At 41.2% G+C, this 11,612-nt stretch overlaps 1 long non-coding RNA gene across 2 annotated transcripts; it reads left to right on the top strand.

The window, feature by feature from the left end:
- The first annotated feature begins 8,205 nt into the window (after positions 1-8,205).
- Positions 8,206-11,183, top strand: LOC134295822 (uncharacterized). 2 transcript variants are annotated; one of them, XR_010002421.1, is made up of 3 exons: positions 8,206-8,668; positions 10,563-10,757; positions 10,882-11,183. It is a non-coding gene; the product is annotated as an uncharacterized LOC134295822 (long non-coding RNA). The 2 variants fall into 2 exon arrangements; XR_010002420.1 differs by lacking the exon at positions 8,206-8,668 and adding an exon at positions 8,745-9,219.
- The last annotated feature ends 429 nt before the right edge of the window (positions 11,184-11,612 follow it).

The following is an 11,612-nucleotide window of genomic DNA, read 5'->3' as shown; positions in this document are numbered from 1 at the left end:
TCTCCCTTCTTTCAAAAGACCCCCTCCCTTTCCATCTATACACCCATAACTCTGATTCTTATCCCTGCTGTCCTCAGGTTCAATCTGCCTTCCCTAGAATTCACTGACTTGGACTATGCTTTCGCCAGTCTTTCTCTCTCCCTTGGCCCCTTCTAAAGCCATTCTTTATACCTGATAAAATCATTTCCTTTGCTCAAAACACTCCCTTATTCTCACCAAATCCAAGTCTCTCTGTGGCACCCCATACTCTCAAAGAGTTCACAGATGAAAACCAGGACATGTGTGCCCAAATAATGTCACAGAGGGGTCAAGATGGCAAAAGTCATTAATAATGAAAAACACACAAGCTTGAGGAGAGTGCAGCAGTTTGCCTTTATCTGAGTCTACTGAGAAGGTCAAAATTTATCCTCCTTCTGTCCTCTGCCACATGTGTTAGTTGAGTACAAACTACTTTTGGAATCTGCACTCAGTTTGCCACAATTGAAGTGAGTTGAGGACAAATGGGAAAGTGGGAGGAGAAACTGGGACATTTTAAAAGTGGCTGAAAAAGGATTAACTGGGACTCTGCACAGTTGGAGTATATGCTCCTCATGTCTCCCATTGGATCCCTCCTGTACCTGCTTTCTTTCTTACCTCTTTACTTTCTTGCCTTCAGTTATTCACAATCGCTTTGTAGTATGACTTCCTGATTAGCTAAACTAATTAGTCTATGTTAATGAATTTTAATACTGCAAACACTTTTGTTAATGAATTCTTTTTAATGTGATTTTAAATCAGATCTTCTAATTTATTTATTTTTTCTGAATAAATTAATCATTGCTTTGTCAAATCTAGCTGAAATTTTAATTCTTAGTTTTAACAGGAGTTGGCCTTTTCAATCAGTTCTTGAATGATGAATCAACATGTGAATTCACTTCATTCGATGGCTGTATTTTAGGCAAACCTAATAACAGGATTCAGACTTATGTCTTCATTGTCCAAATTTGTGCGCAAGAGAACTCAACAACAAGCATTAAAATATCCTTATATATTCCATGTAAGCATTGTGAAGGTGTTGCTGTGCCTTCGGGTCATTTTCAACTTAAGATGGCTCTAAAACAACCCCTTCATGAGATTTTCTTAGCAAGATTTATTCTGAGCAGTTTTCCCATTGCTTTCCTCTGAGACTGAGAGAGAGTGACTTCCTCATGGTCATCAAATATGTTTTCAAGGCCAACTGAGGATTTGGGCACAGCCTCTCAGAGTCGAAGTCCAACATTCATACCACTACACCAGAATGGCCGGCTATGAAGGGATACATCTAGGTATACATCTAGATCAATGTGGATGTTTGATAAGAGCCCTATCTGGGATTCCTGAATGAGATTCAACCTGATATCTTCTGCATATATAGCAAGCACCATGTCTTTCTACTGCCACAGCCCTTGATATGGAGGATGAGTCACACTGCCAGTCACCAGGTTTCCTTTGTTTTTATTGCCGTATAACCCCATTGTGATTGGTATTAACACATTGTCAGTTTAATTGGTCTATGCTTACCTGATACATTTTGATTGACTCTCAATTACGAAGCAAGCAAACAGGTGAACCAAAGCAGTCCAACAATGAGGCGAATTAGGCAGTTGCCTGTGGTGCAGACCATGTGAGGGCCCTGTCAAGGCGGCGGTGGCCACCCTCCTGCTCTCCCTCGCTGTCTAAGGACCCCTCACCTGCCGCCCGCCCGTCGATGGGCCTGTGCATGTGTGCAGGCCTTCTAATCGACTGACGCAGAAGGGTGTCTGGGCCTTCTGCCGCCACAGCAATTTGGTTTTTTTTGGGGGGGGGCACCAAAATTCAGGAGGGGCGCCAAAATTCTGGTTGCCTACTCCTGAAAATTACCTCAGGACAGCTCTGCAGGTGAAAAACAGCAGAAATTGGAATAAACTAGACTTCCTATCTTCTTCAAGTGACCCTGACTCGCTGGGATGCACTAGGCAGGCACCAGGTTATCTTATTGTTATGAGTGAAAACAAGAATGCTGTGTGAAAGAATAGGGAGGGCAGACATGAGAATAACTCCTTAAACTGCAATGGCAGCTTTTAAAAAATATATCTTTGTCTGTTTGTACTCAGTCACATTTAGCATTTATAAAATCTTATAAAACTACATCTTCTTCAGCTGTAATGTGTGTTAGTTTTTGATATTTAAAGAAGTCTTTGGAAGGCCTGGAATTGTTGACAGATCCAACTCAGAATATGAGAAGTACTAGGATAGATGAAGCCTTGCTCTGACTTGGGATATAAGAACTCCCTATGTTCTTAAGAGAATATGTGGTTGAAGCAACTTTAAGGTAAGAAATATCATAGATTTGCTCCATAGGAACTGGCCTGGAAGCCCTTCAAGTGACATAAGAGTAAAGTCTTCTGTTAAGCAGAATTGGTAGCTAACATTCATTTCCTTATTCAGTGGTTATGCAATATTTCTGTGTGTTGCTGGAGTGGTACTAAAGGAAGTGAGCATTGTTCCACTTAGTGGGAGAAACAAAAGGTTCTGTATTACAGACTTCTGGGTGGGGGGGCGGGCGGGGAGAGAGATAACAAGGCACTTTAAAAAGCACCTCCTACAATTCTAGAAAAAGTGACTTTTTCATACCAAAGTGCTGAACACAACTGCTGTGATAGACAGCCTACCCCACCCTACCCCACTTTCAAAAAAGAACTATAATTGGGATAATTTATTTCACAAATGTTGGCAGAGCTGCAGATGACCAGTCAACAGGATTATACCAGCAAACACTATCCCCAGCTTGAGGCTTTCTTGTGTTATGGCTATCTGCCATGTAAAAAAAAACTCAGCAGGAAGTAGTGATGATGACGACATTTAGCCTTTAGTCTTTAAAGCACTTGGTGTACCCTAGTCCATAAATGTTACAGCAGGCTGTGGTATACTGTGCCTTTGGTTGGGATATATAGTTTTGTGCACCCAAAGCTTCAGCAGCCTTCCTAGTGTTTGAATAAACACCTTTGCTACAAGACTCTGCTGGCTGGTGAGCTTGTTTTCATACGAAGAATACTACCTCCTCCTCCTTCTTCATGCAAGCAAACATATATGGTGGCTCCCAAAATAAGGGAACAGTGAATTTGCTCTGGGTCTTCAGACAAATTTTAAAGGATCTGTCCAAAGTTCTGAATTTATATAGGGGATAGATTTTGGCATCTAAGGAACTGCTTATTTATTTATTTATTTATTTTTCAAACGTATATGCCGCCACTCCCCTAGGGCTCGGAGCGGCTTACAAGAGCCGGCTAAAATCAACAATTTAAAGAACATCTTAAAAACATCTTTAAAAACATCTTAAAAACATCCTAAAAGCACCTTTTAAAACAGCGAACCCTCACCTCAAATGGGGTCCCCTGAGCTCAATGTTGGGTTCACAAAAATTTGGCAACAGTATTGGTTTCTGATCACCACACATTTACTCAAATCTGTTAGGAACAACGTGCAATGTTTATAGTGGACTCTGCGGAACATTTTTCAGCTGTATTCCACAAAAAGTAAAACCAGCTTGTTGAGCAATTCATGTAAATGCTGATTTATTATCAGTAAATGTCTGGTCTTTATACCTATTTTATTTACCTATAAACCTGGAGTCAGATAAAAAAATTATCGGGTGGAAAGGGAAAAGTGGAAAAAGTGGAAAAATATTAAGAAGCCCTGATGCAGGGTAGCTCCTCCAAAGGTAAAACTAATACCCACTTCGGGTCTTAATTAAGAGAGAAAAGTGAGATATAATAATAATAATAATAATAATAATAATAATAATAATAATAATACCACCCAGAGTGGATTCATACTCCTCTGCATGGATGTAATCACCTGCCATTAGATGAATGGCAGTGGGGTTGAGAGAGGAAAAAAGGGCTTAGCTATGGCTATCCATAGAACAATTTTATACATGTGGACTTTTAGAAGTGAGTACAATGGGTCTTATTGGAAGTACAGTAGAGTCTCACTTATCCAACATAAACAGCCTATTAAACATCAAATTACATCATTATTTTACAAATTAAGCACAAATTAAGTTATAGTCAAAAAGGCACTAGATTTTGTCTAATTTTTGAAGTTAAACAGGCAAATCTGGTTAGTGCTTGCATGGGAGACCAACAGGGAAGGTCAAGTGCTGTAGGCTATACAGTTAGCCCTACATATCCACAGAATCTGCATCCAGAGAGTTAAAAATCTACAATTTACAATATTTCAAAAAGCAAAGCTTGATTTTGCTATTTCATACAAATGATGTCATTTTACTACTTCATGGTATATAATTGGACTGGAACATCCAAGGAGTTTGGTGCTATCGGGATCCATTGTGTTTCAGAGGAAGAACTGATAAAGCCACCTCTGAGTATTCCTTTCCTAAGAAAATCCTATTAAATTCGTGGGATCACTGTAAGTCAACAGGCTATTTGAAGCCTGACACACAAAGTAAAATATATAATTTCCAAGCCCTGAACAATTAGGAGACACATTGATGATCTATTTAGCTCGCCATTTTGATCTGTAGTTGTGGTAGTTTCCTGTGATTTTAGTCATGGGGTCCTTTTATAATAGCCATCCTGGAATATGTAGAGATTGAGACTGGCATCTCCAGCATGCAAAGTATATATTTTAATGCTGAGTTACAACTCTTCCCTTATTAAGTCAGTTCTCTGTTAAAATCTGGCCAAATGGCGAAGACTAGTTTCTCTTGCAGTACACAGTTGATACTTCTTTCACTGCCATGTTTCCATCTTACAGATTCCTGATACTTGTAGTTTCTTGAGATATTTAGGTTTCTTTGCCAGAGAAAAATCTCATCAAACTATAAATCCTAGGATTAGGCAGCCATGACCATTAAACTGGCATCCATTTGCTATAATTTCGGTATATGCAGTACAACCTCCATACCCATGGGGCCATTACCTGCCATTTCATTTATCTACATCTGACAAAATAGGTTCTCTCTAGGAATTTTCTAAGTCCTTAAGGACAATTCTACAATAACCTCCAGTGGAAACCATTCATTTCAATAGGATTAGTTATTTATGGATTTTTGTATCCAACATAGGTTCAGGAACTTATCTTCCATGGATATGGTAGGTTGTACCATAGTGTGAAGGAGACCTCTGATCACGTTATCCATGTTTTTCCAGAGAGGAGAAGGTCAAAGGAAAGCAGGAAAATAAGGGGGACAGAGCAATGCTCACTATCCCTTCCTTTTTAGAAATCATGGCCGCTACTTACAAAAGGAGAGGAGCCAGTGGATCTACTAATGTTAGAATTCAGTTACCATTATCCCTCAGGGCCAACAAGACTTGCAGTCCAAAGACATCTGGAGGGCTTTTATGATCCCCAGCCCTGTTTAAAGAGATCAAGAAAAAGATGCAAATGTCTCTACCTTCTTCCCACCCAAAGTATTGCATTTTGAAGCAAATATCACTGGCTAATATTTATTTCTATAGAGCTTGCGGGATGACAAAAGGTTTTCTTTTGCACCATCAATGCAATCCTCTTTGGCATTAATCTCAGAGATGCTGCCTACCTATTTTCTTATCTAAAATATTTTTTTTAATGCTCTCACTGTAAGAATAGAGGCTAAGGACTTTCAGATATACTATTCACTCATCGTATTCTCCCAGAGAATATAACACACAGCAATAGAAACTTAAGCACGTTAGGCGAAACCTTATTAACAATGCTATGTTATTTCCTATTTACCTTCACACAATGCCTCTGTCAGATGTTTATAGGATACAACCTGAAAATGGCAGACGTGCAAGTATATTTACTGTGTGGTGCCCATCAAAAATTGTGATGTTATTGTTAGATAGGAAAAGATAAATGTTTCATGTGCATGGAGGAGATTTATATATGCCTCGGGTACATTTGAAATACTGAGAGCTTGAAATCAATTTAAAAGTTCACACTATCATTATTTCTGGTCCAAACTTTCAGTTTTCTGAAGGGTGCCTCACTGTTTCAATACTTAAGTCACCAATATTGTTGGAGAGGTATTGCTGACTGAGTGCAGTTTGTCCACTGGGGGGTGTTGGGATCTCTTTGTTGATATGCTTTGTAAAAAAAACCAAAAACAAGTGCAAAACACTAGCAGAATCCTCTAATCCTCTGTTTAAAAAAGCCTTTGACTGGTGTGCATCTACACTGAAAAATTAAGACAATTTGACATCACTTTAACTTCCATGGCTCAATGCTATGGAATCATAGGAGCTGTAATTTTACAAAGTCTTAAACTTTGTCTGCTCGTGCAAAAGATCGTTATTTTGTCGTGGTGCTGGCACTTCAATGATGCCGTGAGATAAACCATGAAGGGACGCCCAAGATGGGAAGGACAGGGCAAAGAAGCCAGACTAAATACAATCCCTGGGGAAGGTAATGGCAACCTACCCCAGTATTCTTGCCATGAAAACTAAATGGATCAGTACAACCAGAGACTGGCTTGACTTTGAAGGAGCGATGGCGACAGGGAGCTCTGGCGTGGGTGGGTCCATGAGGTCACGAAGAGTCACTGAACGAATAAACAACAAGAAACTTTGTCTGACCAGGAGTGCTAGATCCTCACCAAACTACCACTCCTGGGATTCCACAGCATTGGGCCATGGCAGTTAAAGTGGTATCAAACCATATTCATTCTACAGTATAGATGCACCCTTAATGAAAGGGGTTTGGGTTGTGGGTCCCCTGGCATCTCACCCCCCAAAAAACATTCAGTAATGCTAGCTGGAATTAGACTCAACACACAACCCTCATTTTCATGATGCATTTCTGATTTGGCACCTGTTATAGTCTGTGCTCCCAGGATTCCATAGCATGGTGCTATGGCCACTAAAGCAGTGTCAAACTGCATTAATTTTACAGTGCAGATGCACTCTTCATAACCAGCCTGATTATGATTGTGGAAAAGTCCTCACCTGAAATTATTTTTAACAGCATTAGCATTGAGAGGATGATGAAGTAGAGCTGGACAATAGCTTTTTGGTGTTAGATTGTAGTTGTGTTGCCTGCAGTAATTCATGCCATAAAACTGAGCCAATCCTATTGCAGCTATATGCATCTTCCTACTCTACGCCTGTGAAACGTGGACTGTCTACAGATGTCACACCAAACTCCTGGAGCGTTTCCATCAGCGTTGCCTCAGGAAAATCCTGCAAATCTCTTGGGAAGACAGGCGGACAAACGTCAGCGTGCTGGAAGAAGCAAAGATCACCAGCATTGAAGCGATGCTCCTACGCCATCAACTCCGCTGGACTGGCCAAGTTGTCCGAATGCCCGATCACTGTCTCCCAAAGCAGTTACTCTACTCTGAACTCAAGAACAGGAAACGGAATGTTGGTGGGCAGGAAAAGAGATTTAAAGATGGGCTCAAAGCCAACCTTAAAAACTGTGGCATAGACACTGAGAACTGGGAAGCCCTGGCCCTAGAGCGCTCTAATTGGAGGTCAGCTGTGACCAGCAGTTCTGCGGAGTTCGAAGAGGCACGAACGGAGGGCTTAAGGGAGAAACGTGCCAAGAGGAAGGAGCGTCAAGCTAACCCTGACCGGGACCGCCTTCCACCTGGAAACCGATGTCCTCACTGCGGGAGAATATGTGGGTCAAGAATAGGTCTCTTCAGCCACTTAAGAACCCACCCCCAAGACACTGAGGATGGAAGACAATCGTCCTCGAGCTATGAGGGATCGCCTAAGTAAGTAAGTAAGCATCTTCCTACAACAGGCAAGGTCAAAAGCACTGGCCTCCAAAACCCCTTACCGAGTGCGTATGACCAGCAAAACAGAGAGAGAGGCCAGTCTGCCCCTTCAAATACTCTTAGTGTGTTCAAAAGGCATGGATTCTTGGCCACTAAAACAAAAATAACAATAACAAGTGGAAACTGATGGAAGGAAAAAAGGCACTCCTGGAGGCAAGTTGGAAGAAGCCAGGCCTTGGGGGTATCCCAAGAGTGATGTCGCAAGGGGCAGCCCTGGCAATGTCACTAAGCAGAATACATTAAGCACCAATCACAGTTTCATGAGGATGCTGATTATTTTTCTTTTTTAAACAAAAATACTGCAACAAGTTTTACAGATACACACATGCACTTTTAAAGACTGCTTTTGCCCTGAAATTTCTCCCCTTCACCCTAAGGATTGAGGAAGAAGGGCCAGGGTTTTTTTTTTTGGGTTTTTTTTTTTGGGGGGGGGGGTGAATGATTAAATGGTTCAGGGGTTAATGTTTGATCGGAGTGTGTATTAATAAACTTTTGAGAGCACATAAGACTGTATATAAAATGAAATGAAGAAACAGCAATTAAGTAGAAGCAAAGAATTTCAAAACCAGCAAAGTAACCTCCAGTCAAAGGCACTATCACCCTCCCTTGTATCTTTTTCTAACACTCCCCTATAAAATGCTCAGACTGTTGCTTCTGTTTATTGGCTTCAGTGATAGTGACAGATCCCTTGCTTTCTGTAATAATTGAACAGGCATTAAAATGTGATGCTGTTGGAAACTAATACATGTGTGTAGGTGGAACATCTAACAGCATAACATTCAAACCTATTCCCCCCACCCCTTGCCTGCTTCCACCCAGCCAATGAACTGGGCTGTTTTCTATTCTCACTGCCTGAGGCCATGTCATTGGCCTTGTAAACAGCAGGTAAGAGTCATGGCCTTGCTTTGAATGACCAGCCTTGCTGTACATTTTTGTTTCTGTTTTTTGTTTTGTTTAAAAAAACCACCATCTTCAGCTCCCATTAGCCAAGCAGGGTTTGGTTGTCCAGCATTCTGTGCAGCCCACCCTTTCCTTTGCCCTCATTTATCCCATGATGTGCAGGAAGGCAAGGCGGCGGGAGCAATCTCCATTCTTGTTAGGAGGAATTGTGTACCTCATTCTCTGTGCATTGTGCTGCGAATGAACAGGGAAAGACGTGTTTGGAATCAGTAAAAAGCCTCTGCTATTCAGCTGGAAGAGCGCGCTGGCTGTAGCTCATGAGAAGGGGGAAGAATGAAAAACAATTGCTTAAAAAGAGAATCAGTTGGATGTCTCCCCAAATTTCTGCTGAGGCAATGACAATTTGGAAGCCGTTTCCAGCCTTGCTCCAACCTAGTTGCTAACCTTTGTGCTGCGTGCAGGATTGCTGTTAGCAGCACTTTTCCAGCTACGTCAGTTTTTCATCTCCACACTCGCTAATGGCTAAAGACGCCTTGGTAACGTAGTTACTTATTTCCTCAATATAATTATTTCTGAGCACTACCACAATTGCTGCTTTTCTCAGGAGACGGGCTCTCTGCTGTGCAGCTTTGATAGCGCCATCCTTAGCGTTCTTCTACATCTTCCCTTCAGGTGGCAAAATCAGGTGGCTGCACCTCACTGTGACATGTTTTCAAGCTCCATTGGCATCCCACCCCTTCCTCTTGGCTTGGATGCTGGCTTTGCAATTAAGCAGGAGGAGGCAGCTAACACGGACTTGCACACCCCTAATGATGCTACTTTCTGCCTCGACTGAAGACCTGAAAGCATCTAAGCCATAATGAACAAAGCCTCACCATGCCAGCGAGAGAGAAAGACAATGGGGAATTTGGATCCTGTTTACCTGAGCTGCTTTTGAGCAATTGAGAGCAAAACCATGCCATTGTACAACAAAGGCAACCAGAGGGCTGCTACTACCAATTCCAGAATTCGTGCAGTTCATTCCATCCCAGAAATATGGGAACCGTTGCCTGTTGTTCTAGCCAACACTAGAGATTTAGGAGGCATGGCAACAACAACAAAACCCCACAATCTGGCTAAATTCATCAGGGTGAAACCAAGCTTTTCTTCCTCCATGCCTATCTAAAGTGTATCTGGGGTGATTTAAATGAAATTAATGATCTTCAGAGACAGATATCAGGATAATTACCTTGTCATAGTTGTGGTGGGAAAAGGCAAAGATACCATGAAGGTACTATCAGGGGACGGGACAATCGGGGGAAACCAGATTCAGCCAAATTCAAAACAGGAAAGTAGCCAAAATGGACCAAAATGATGGATCTTGGCCCTGTTTCTCTCTAAAGCAGCATTTTAACGATAAAACAGTGGTGGTGGTCATGGTGATTATTATTCTGTGTATCCCAAAATGACCACAAAGTGCTATAAACATGCAATTATTCCCTACATGCTTTAAAAATACCACAAAGATGATTTACCTGTTTATACTTTGCATACTTGCGTGTGTGTGTGTGTACATGCATGGGCATATGTGTACACACCTGCATGTGTGTATATGCACACAGTATATATAGGTGATCTGGAAAAGATATTTTTGGAGACAACCATCATCATAACCTCTGACTAATCCACTCTAATTTCTGACAACATAAATGCTCCTGTGTCATAATTCCAAGTGATCTGAAAGTGAAGTGGCCATAATCCCCAATTTTTTTCATTATTGCCTCTGCTTATTAGTTTGTCGTGCTTGCTCACAAAGGAGATCACATCTTGATCTTATTCTTATAAATAAGAAAGCCTATGTTAGCCTTCTGTTTAATGCACATTCTCCTTATTTATCCAGTACCCTCCAGATACATTAGATTGCAACACAAACCATAACCAGCTACTGTGACTACTGTATATGCTGTCTGGAGTCCAACACATTTGGGGAGGAGCACCAGATTGGGAAAGGATCATATGGATCATTCCAGACAATGGGATCAGCTCTATCACTGGGTCACCATAAGCAATATGACGTTTGGTCCTAGCAAGAAGGGTAAGCAGATGAGCAGTGGACAAAGATTCAGTAAAACAACAAACTGTGCATTATTTCTCTTGATGGTATAAAGATGCAATCAAACACTAACTTAATCTGTTTGTTTGTTGGTAATCCTTTCCAGGTCACTGGCACTCATTCAATAGTTTCAAGCAATGGAGGTCCACACAACAGTATCTCCGCTTTTCCAGTCCTCTTGTATATTATCTACCAGTTGCCAGGGGATACTATCCAGGTGTTCAAAAGAGACTCTAAAGGATTTGAGATTTAACTTTTTGCCTAGTTGTAGTGTTGAATTGTTGGTGGGGTTTATGTTTTATTTGTTTAATTTATGCAAGTAAATTTTGCTATTTCTGCAGTGCAACTATCGTTAGTGTCTGGTGTGAATATTTTATGTTATTTTCAATATTATGAATGTTCAAAGAGGGTAGTTGTGATTTCAGTTTATTCTGTTAGCAGCCACACCAACCCCCCCCCCCCCCCGCACTACCACCTTACTGAGACCCCATCTACACTGTCAAATAATGCAGTTTCAAACTACATTATATGGCAGTTTAGATGGGGCCTGGGTTCACAAAGAATCATAGAATCTCAGTGTTGGAAAAGACCACAACTGCCAGATAATCCAACACCCTGCCATGCAGGAATATACAACTAAAGAATTCCTGAAAGGTAGCTATCTAGCCTCTTCAATGACCTACAAGATGGATAGCCCAGCAGACATGCAGACACCCCAAGGCAACACTTACAGAGAAGTTCTTCTCAACATTTAAGTGGAATCTCTTTTCTTGTAATCTGAATTAATTAATACATGCTATAGCCCCAGCAGAACATTGTATTTTTGTGCAGAAGATG

The sequence above is a fragment of the Anolis carolinensis genome, chromosome 2, assembly GCF_035594765.1.
Source record: "Anolis carolinensis isolate JA03-04 chromosome 2, rAnoCar3.1.pri, whole genome shotgun sequence".
NCBI classification, from domain to species: Eukaryota; Metazoa; Chordata; class Lepidosauria; order Squamata; family Dactyloidae; genus Anolis; species Anolis carolinensis.
This window is presented reverse-complemented; position numbering and strand designations above follow the sequence as displayed.